This window comes from Punica granatum, chromosome 5 (genome assembly GCF_007655135.1).
Source record: "Punica granatum isolate Tunisia-2019 chromosome 5, ASM765513v2, whole genome shotgun sequence".
In the NCBI taxonomy this organism is placed as follows: domain Eukaryota; kingdom Viridiplantae; phylum Streptophyta; class Magnoliopsida; order Myrtales; family Lythraceae; genus Punica; species Punica granatum.
Window position 1 is genome coordinate 21,263,771 of NC_045131.1, and position 10,002 is coordinate 21,273,772.

Genomic DNA, 10,002 nt, shown 5'->3' on the forward strand with positions numbered 1-10,002 from the left:
GAATGTGCTCAGCTTCCATATATTTTTCAAACTTTGCATTGATGCCGCTGATTTTTTCAGAAATTGGAAAATGGTCCTATTTTCTGAATTTCGATAAAAAAGCTAGAGAGAGAAGAGGAGAGAAGGGCGAGTGAGGGGAAAAGAGGAGCAAGCTGCCGTGGCCATATATTGATATGGCCTTTTTATCGACATGAGTTATTTTAGTTGAATCGGCGTTTGTTTTTTTTGGGTGAATTTGGGGGTTTAGGCCCAAAATAAAAGGTCGAGTAATATAATAACGAGACATGATAACTCCTACTAATATCACCAAACAATAGAAAATCGAGCTCAGGGGACAGCTGTTTAGCCTATGAACACCAATTGGGAACGAAAATGTTAAGTTCGCTAACCAATCGACACGTCTATTCCCCTCCCGGTAGACGTGTTGCACAACCACCGTCCAATCCCGTTGCATCAGACCACGAATATCCTCGACTATGGCATCATTCCATCCCACACGGTCACGATTCGAATGTAGAATGCTCGCTACAACCTACGTGTCCACTTCCAAGAATATCCTCTGATCCCGAACTCCCATGCCATATGGAATCCCGTCTCGACAACCCATAGCTCCGCTATAACCGCATTAGAATGCGAACCCAATATTCTGTACGAAACCTCCTAACCATCTCCCTAGCCCATCTCGTAACAAGCCTCCTGCACCAGCATAACCCGGATTCCCGCGTGCAGCCTCCGTCTGTGTTTAATTTTGTCCATCCAGTACAAGGCATAGCCTAACCAATTAGCTTCCATTCCTTTGCTTTCTGATTGCCAAACGGGACAATCATGACCTTCGAACGTGCAGCCTCCGTCTGTGTTTATTTCTCCATTTCCAGATATGCCAGCAAGCAACCCCGAATATCAGCGCCCAGGAAAGCACCTCCGGACCACAATGCGAGCTCGAGATATTCTTCATCAGCCACTGCTCATGGCTATCTAAGAAGAAGGATTGCTGTTGATTTATCGGCACTTGTTATTCTTAAAGTAAGGTACAGGTGCAAGTCTTGTAATTGAAGAAATATACTATCAGCGACTTTGTGCTGCTGAAAAAGGCAATTCTGAATTTATTGCTGGCTCCGACACTGATATTGGAATATCGCACCAGATCCCTGACTCATAGACATTTGATTTTAACAGGTTTGAATATTGTTATTTTAGAATAAAGTTTTTTTCTCAAATATTGTGGAATAAAGTTATTACTAACCTTATAGGAATTATTGATTTAACTCCCCGGGATATCTCTAGTGAACTATCGTGTGCTATGTCTACTTAGACCTTTCATTTAAAACTATGAATCATGGACTTTCTATACACAAAAAAGGGTAAATTACACCGAAAATTGCAAACTTTAGGTATTTTCTCATATATCTATAATTAAAAATTTTTCTTTTTTTGAGTGAATAATTAAACCATAAAATCTTTCAATTTTATTTATGTCTCAAATCTGTCATGATCATGCCAATTAATTTTATTAAAAATTGATCCCACAACTATTTAAAAAAAAGAGGGATTTTTACTCCATATATCTCATGGTTTTGTCTTTCTTTCAAATCTATCATATGCTTTTAAAATGATCTAAAATATCCCATGGTTTACATTTTTTTTCTAAATCTATCCAGACGTTATATTTTCTGCTAATGAAATATAAGTAGACTCTAAATCTATCACATGGTTTTAAATTTTTCTCAAACCTATATGATGATTTTAATTTTTTTTCTCAAATCTATCCCGGATAAAAGATCTACAGTGGCAAGACCGTTAAATGTTGACGGAGATATAACGGCATGATATATTTAGAAAAAATGTAAACCACGGGATATTTTAAATTATTTTAAGAGCATAGATTTGAAAGAAATGTGAAATCATGATATATATTGAGTAATTTACACTTTAAAAAAAAACCCCTATCGAATTATTGGAAGCAGCCCCAACCTGTATGTCCTGCCTCTCCTCATGTCTCTCTCAGCCCCGTCTACAAGCCAGTTCCCTCTCTCTCCTCACTAATAAACTAAGGCTTCCAGCGACATGTCAATGTCGGAAGCTTGAGCTCGTCTTTCTCTCTCCTTCTTCGTCTCCTTGCTCATCTCACGCCTCACTCAACCATAATCCTCAATTCTGCTCAAATTCATCAAATTGGTCTGAAAAATCACAACTCTCTCGAGCTTCCTGGTGTTAAGATTACAAGAATTGAGGGGGAATAATGCTTGATTGCTTTCTTTCAATTGGAATATCCACGTCCCATGAAAACAAAAGAGAAGAAAAGTCAAACATATAAGCAAATTTACAAGAATTAAATGACTGATCGACAACCAGGGGCGGAGCCAACTCATTAGCAGGGGGGCAATTGCCCCCCTGAACTTTGGATTTCTTTGAAATTTTGCCCCAAAACTATGTAAAATTAGTATTTTGCCCCCTTGAAAAAAATTATTTATGTACTATTTATATCGAATAACATTTTTGCCCCCCCTGGACGAAAATCATGGCTCTGCCTCTATCGACAGCCCCTTGATCTGGGCCCTGGTTGCAAAGTTTTATCAATTAGGGTGGTGTTGACGTTGAATCTCGAGGTGAAACCTTCTAAATTCGTGTGAAAACAATGCAATTGTCTTTTCGAGATCAAACGTGGGAGTTCCAAGGCATAGTGAAAGCTTAACCCGTTTGGTTTTAGAGTTGAGCTTTAACTCAACTCTATTTTAACTTTGAATATATATAAATTAATTGGGTTGTAATGATTGTGTTTTTGAATTATGAGAAAAAGTGTGAAAAAGTAATGAATAGTTGAAAGAAAGTAATGATAGTGTTATTGAATTGTCGAAAAAGTAATAAATAGTTGAGAAAATTTAGTATTAAAAATTGAATTGAATGGTTAAAAAATTGAAGAAAAAAAGAAAAATAATAATTGTGCTGTTAAATTGAAAATAAGTGGAGTTAAGTGGAGTAGAGTTACACATAAATTGTAAAACCAAACAATAACAGTGCGTTTGGATTCAGAGTTAAAGTAATTTTGATTTTGATTATGGAAAATGACAAATGAGTTGGGATTATAAATTTGACTTGGGAAACTTGTGTTTTTGTTGTGTAGTGTATTAAGTTAAAGTTAAAGTTAAAATTTTTTACTTGAGAAATGTGTATTTTTGTTGTGTAGTGTGTTGATTTAAAGTTAAAGTTAAAATCAAAGTGATTTTAACTCCCAAAACAAACAGGCCAAAGAACTTGTTCTCGTCCATATTAATTAAAGTCTAATGGTCCAAGCGGTAACAGCTCAAAGTCGGAGGAGCAGCAATCCTTTGTTACTAGATAGTTGGAGTTCAACTGGAGGGCATCGAAGATTGGGTTCGGGATCTATCAGAGTCCATAGAAGCTTGCAAAGCCAGCAAAGGAGAAGATTGCGAACGTGGTTTTGTGAAGTATGAGGTGGGCTATAAGAGTAAGGAGGAGAGATAGATGAGCTCAGGCTTCTGACATTGACATGTGTCCTGCCTAAAAATGGACAGGCCATCTCCAGCTGTCGTGTGGCGTTTCAAAGTGTTAGGCGTGCCAAGGCGCTATCCCAAGTTAACGACGTAACCACTAGCAATCCTCACCAACCTACAGCATCGCTCCACTGTCCCGGGAGTCCATAGGTACAGGCAGTACATGGGTTTCTTTGAGGATGAAGATCATCGATTGTAGGTGTATTAGAGGTATTTAGACAATGAAGCGGTCTTGAGGGTTAGACCGCCAAGATTCTACCCATGTGCACTCGATGTATGCCTTGAAGTGCAAGGAAATGAGCGGCCAAGTAGCCCACTCCAGGTTTCGCAGCTGAGTTGTTGGTAGTAGTGTTGGATGCTAATAGCTCAGTTGGAGCAGCGAAGATGAAATGAAGTCCCAGCCCAGAAACCGAGATGAAGATAGATGTCGATCCTTGCCCGAAAGCGAAGAACGGTGGAATGGAAGGATAGAATGCTGAGTGCTCGATAGTAATTGAATATAGAATGCCGAGTGCTCGACAGTAATTGAATGACTTTTGCGAGAATGTAGTTGTGAATATAAGCAAATGTGCTAGAAAGTATATAAGAAAGGTGCGCGAGCAGAGTTGAAATGCATGAATGTAACATACGGGAGAAGAAATTGCTGGAAATGAAGGTGCTAGTATTGAAATTGTGGAAAAGTACAAATATTTGAAAGGATACGAGGCATTGAGCCATTTGTGTGTTGTCGCGGGGAGAGTTACAACGATAACCATTCTCGCTCTTATAGGCTGGACCTAGGATGGCCTATCTAGGGCAATACTTGGTCTCATTACATCAAAATAGGAAGAAACTAGCAACTGACAAGAATTATCTAGGAGCTTCTTATTTGTTCTAAAGACTAGGAAACGAATACTATGCTAGCTAAAATAAAGAAACTATCCAAAAAAAATGATCTTTGCCAATATTGAAGTAATTCCTAAACGTATGTGTGTCTTGCCAAGGAAATAATCCCTGCCTGCCTTGAGAAGGACGCCAGTCTTGTATATGCGCTCATGTGCAAGATCGACTCTAATTAGGAAAGAATCGAAAGAACAGGGTTGATGCTACTTCTAAAAGTTCAATAAAGTCAGAGACTTTTTTGAAATAGTTAAGAGACCAATCAATGAATTAATCAATCAATCAATATATATATATATAAAAGCCTAGGCGCGCTTATCAAGAAGCACTGCAACTTCACCTTTTTAAACCTCAGCTTGTAATTTATCGACCTAAGCACTCAGATTTGATTCATGAACACAAACTTTGTATATTTGTCTATATCTCCACGTAAAATTGACCTTTAATTTCGGTTAAATGATTTTATTCATTTATATTTGACAAATCTTGGACATTTGTCCATATTATTTGCATGGTATGATATACAATTAAAGAAATTTTTGAAAAATAAATATTTTCTCGATAATTGTAAAGAGTTTCTTAATATATGATAATAAGTTTGAAGTTCGATGTACTAAATATTTTATAAATATTGCATATTTCTCTGCATAGATATCTTTCATGATTAATAGAGGATTACGAAGCCAGGTTTGCTGTTGCAAAGAATGAGAGATAAGGAAGACATTGATACTAAAAGAGCACAATGAACACCAGGGTCCTCGAGCCGTAGGCGTGGAAAGCATCGGGCGATGCTAGAAGAGAGAGATGGAGTTTTAAGTGACTTATTCTATTGGAAAATTAAATATATTTTTTTCAAAATGAATCAACTTTAATTAATATTCTAATACATTCATACAACACGCGTGTGTTACGGACGGACCTTCCTAACCTCGAAGATGATCGAGAGAGCCCGAAGTTGCAGAGGTTTGCTAGGGAATACGTGCGATGGAGTCTTCTAGAGAGCCTCGGTCCCCGAACCTTCTAGAAGTCTCCCGAGTCTTTTGTAATTAATGTCAGCAGTTGGGATAATGCATTTATACTAGTAGATGGTAGAAGTAGTTGGATGTACATTAAATACCGAGTGCCTATAGAAGGGCCTCACATCCTCATTTGTAGACACACTTGAAAAAGGAATACAAGTATCCTTCTCCATAGCTTCTCTCTCTAGTTTCTCTCTTTAGAAGTTCTGTAAAGGGAAAAACTGCCTAGAATAGTAATTCTAGGGACACACGGGTAGGGAACGCTAGATAAAATAGCAAGCCCGTGAAAAGTGGTATCAGAGGGAAGGTCTAAGGTGATGGCAACCACTAACCAATCGGAGGTGGTGATCGATGAGGCGAGGGCAAAGTCCAAGAAGCAGCGCGAAAACTCGAGGGATCTACTAAGTTCGCTTGAGGGTCGCATGACAAAGATGGAGTTTGTTATGGCGGACGTCCAAGATGTCCAGATGTCCCCAGGCCCAAGGAGTTCAAGGGAACTAGGGTGGCTAAGGATGTGGACAACTTCATATGGAGTATGGAGACTTATTTCCGCGCGACGGGAGTAGAGGACGATGTTGTCCGTATGGGGATGGTCTCCATGTATCTTGTGGACGTTGCTTTGCTATGGTGGCGTCGAAAGTGCGACGACCAGAGTGGCAACACAGTTAACACTTGGGAGGAGTTCAAGGCTGAATTTCGATAACATTTCTACCCTGAGTATGCAGAGGATGAAGCTCGCACCAAGCTTCGACGCTTGGAGCACAAGGGTGAACTTCGGGAGTATGTGTGTTAGTTCACGGAACTCATGCTTCAGATTCCGTCGCTGATCGATAAGGAAGCCTTATTCCAGCTCATGGATGGGCTGAAGCCGTGGGCTAAGCAAGAGTCGCAGCGCTGTGGCGTGCAGGATCTGCACAAGGCTATGTCAACGGCGAAGTTGCTAGAGGAATTCCGCTCGTCAAGCAAGTTCAACTCGAAGGAGAAAGGCAAGCCCAAAAGTGGGAGAGATAAAGAGAAGTCCCCCCAATCCGATGGCGGCAAGTCAGCCAAGCCAACTTTCAAGGATAAGGCAGGGTCGAGCAAGCCAAAGGGGAAGGATGAGCGGACCTCAAGTTTTTCTTATGCGATGGTTTGCACATGGCTCAGGAATGCCCTACCAAAGCCAAGTTCGCAGCGTTGGTGAAAGTCGATGAGGAAAAGGAAAAGCAGATGTTGTTGGATTCGCTGCATATCCTTAGCTCCATTACGACCAGGAAGGCCAATCGGTCTAAGGGGCTCATGTTTGCGGATGTTGAGATTGCTGGGAAGGCATTTAGCGCTCTCGTTGACACAGGAGCCTCCAACCTCTTCATATTCGAAGAAGGCGCGAAGAAGCTGGGAATTCGTGTTGAAAAGACAAGGGGGTGGCTCAAGACGATGAATTCCGAAGAAGTCCCGACATGCGGTGTTACTAAGGACGTGGATATCCGGATCGGGCAGTGGAGCGGAAAGGAAACTATTGAGGTAATCCCTCTTGATGACTATGACTTTGTTATTGGGATGGATTTCCTCGACAGGATCGATGCACTACTCGTCCCATTCGCGGATTGCATCTGTGTGTTGGATGCTAAGTGCCAATGCGTGGTGCCGGTCAAGCGGTCAATGGGAAATGGGCAAAAGACCTTGTCGGCCATGCAACTGAAGCGAGGGATCCAAAAAGGAGAAGTCACGTACCTTGCAGCCTTAAAGGTAGATGAGGATGCGAGCTCAGGAGACGACGTACCAGCGGAGGTCGCCCAGATTCCTTCAAGGATGTGATGCCGGCGGAACTTCCGAAGAAGCTTCCACCTAAGAGGGAGGTGGATAACCGAATCGAGTTGGTGCCCAATGCTAAGCTACCCGCCATGGCTCCTTACCGAATGGCGCCGCCAGAGTTGGCAGAGTTGAGGAAACAGCTCAAGGAGTTGCTTGATGCTGGCTATGTCCGACCTTCGAAGGCCCTGTTCGGTGCCCCGGTGCTCTTCCAAAAGAAGCACGACGAATCGTTACTGATGTGTATAGAATACCGGGCATTGAACAAGCTGACGCTCAAGAACAAAGTTGATTGAGGATCTCTTCGACCAGCTTGGGGAAGCTCAATGATTCTATAAGTTGGACCTGCGGTTGGGGTATTACCAAGTGCGGATCGCGGAAGGGGACGAGCCTAAGACCGCATGCGTAATGCGATACGGTTTCTACAAGTTCCTCGCCATGCCTTTCGGACTGACGAATGCACCGGCCACTTTTTGCACCCTCATGAATAAGGTACTCCACCCGTTCCTTGATTGATTTGTGGTGGTTTATTTTGACGATATCATTGTGTATAGTCGGTCACTCGAGGACCACGTCGAGCACTTGAGACAGGTGGTTGAGGTGCTACGGGAGAACTCCTTGTACGTGAAGAGGGAGAAGTGTGCATTCGCTAAGAGGGAAGTCCCTTTCCTCGGCCACATCGTTGGTGGAGGTCGGGTCTAAATGGATCCATCAAAGGTGGCCTCGATCATGGAGTAGGAATCGCCAACCAAGGTGACGGAGTTGCGTTCGTTCCTTGGTCTCGCCAACTATTATCGATGGTTTATCAAGGGCTATTCAAGCATCGCCGTGCCGCTCATGGACCTCTTGAAGAAGGCCCGAGCCAAGGAGTGGATGGACGAGTGTCAAGCGACTTTCAATCGCTTGAAGCGGGTTGTCACGGAGGAGCCCGTTCTCGCGTTACCTTGTTATGGGAAACTGTTCGAGGTGGAGACGGATGCCTCAGACTTCGCTATTGGTGGAGTGCAAATGCAAGATGGCCACCCCATCACGTTTGAGTCTTGGAAGCTTAGTGACATTGAATGACGGTATACAGTCCAAGAGAAGGAAATGACGGCGATGGTGCATTGTCTCTGGACTTGGAGGCGCTATCTCTTGGGCTCAAAGTTCGTTGTGAGAACATACAATATTGCCACGAGTTACTTCCAGACGCAAAAGAAATTATCCCCGACTCATTGGCAAGATTTCCTAACCGAGTTCGATTTCATTATGGAGTATAAGCCAGGGAAGATCAATGCCGTGGCTGATGCGCTGAGTCAACGGGTGGAACTCGCCGCAATCAACCATATTGAGACTCCATTGTTGGGTTGGATCAAGGAATGGCTGCAGCACGATGCTAAAGCTCGCATTCTCTTGGAGCTCGCTCGCGAAGGGAAGTCACGGCAATTTGGTGCAAGGACGACCTTGTTTACACCAAGGGTCTTCGAGTCTACGTGCCGCTCTATGACAACCTCAGGTGGCAGATTCTACGGGAGTGCTATGACTCGAAGTGGGCTGGTCACCAGGGGATTCGCCGCACATTGGCACTTGTCGAAGAACGGTACTATTGGCCCCAACTGCGGGATGATGTGGAGACTTTCGTGAAGACTTGTCTTGTGTGCCAGCAGGACAAGGCGGAGCAGAAGTTGCCCGCAGGACTCCTCGAGCCTCTTCCCATTCTGGAGCATCCTTGGGAGATTGTTTCGATGGATTTCATAATCAACCTTCCAAAGTCGGAGGGACGTCAGATGTTGATGGTCGTGGTTGATCGATTCTCGAAGTATGCGACGTTCATCTCTGCCAAGAAGGACTGCCTAGCGGAGGAGGCAGCTCAACTCTTCATGAAGCACATGGTCAAGTACTGGGGCGTGCCGACCACGATAGTGAGTGAAAGCGATCCTCGATGATGAGCTCATGAACTAGAACTTGATAAGAAAGAATGGTGGATGGTAGAACCAACAAAACTCACTCGATAAGATGACTCGCCACGAGCAAGAAAAGTCGAGTTAATTCACCACGCTCAAGGATGAACGATAAGATTCGGGGTTTTTGCCACTAAACAAGGGACTTGTTTAGATAAGAAAAATGGAGGAAACGCTATAGGCAATTTCATTCAAATATTCATCAAATTTGTCTGTCTTCTCCTCTTACAATAGGTGCATATTTATATAGAGGGAAGACACCCCCTTTGACTCTAAAATAGAAAACTGATATCTAATCTCCTCTAGATTACTTTCCTAAAATAGAGTAAGGTAATAATCTGAAATGTGAAACTTAAGACTACAGACTCAAGCTAATATAGGAAATAATATCTAATTAAGGGAAACTATATCATAGCAATATAGGAAACTTAATATCTAATTAAGCCAAATTCTTGTTCCGAAGTCATTTAGAATATGCGTTTGGGCCCGAAAATTCGAATACGTGTTGGGCTGCAATCTGAAGCACATCACTCGATTCACGAGGCGATTCTGGACTGAGCTCTTCAAGCTTTTGGGCACGAGCTTGAACTTCTCTACGAGTCTCCATCCTCAAACCGACGGCCAAACGAAGAAGGTGAATGCACTCTTGGAATTGTACCTATGGCACTACGTGAACACAATGCAAAAGGATTGGGCGATGATGATCGATGTAGCCCAATTCTCCTATAACCTACTAAGGAGCGAGTCCACCGGCAAAAGTCCATTCGAGATTATGACGGGCTAGCAGCCATCAACCCCGAGTACGGTAGCATCGGGCTACAAGGGGAATAGCCCAGTGGCGTACAAGTTTGCCAAGAGTTG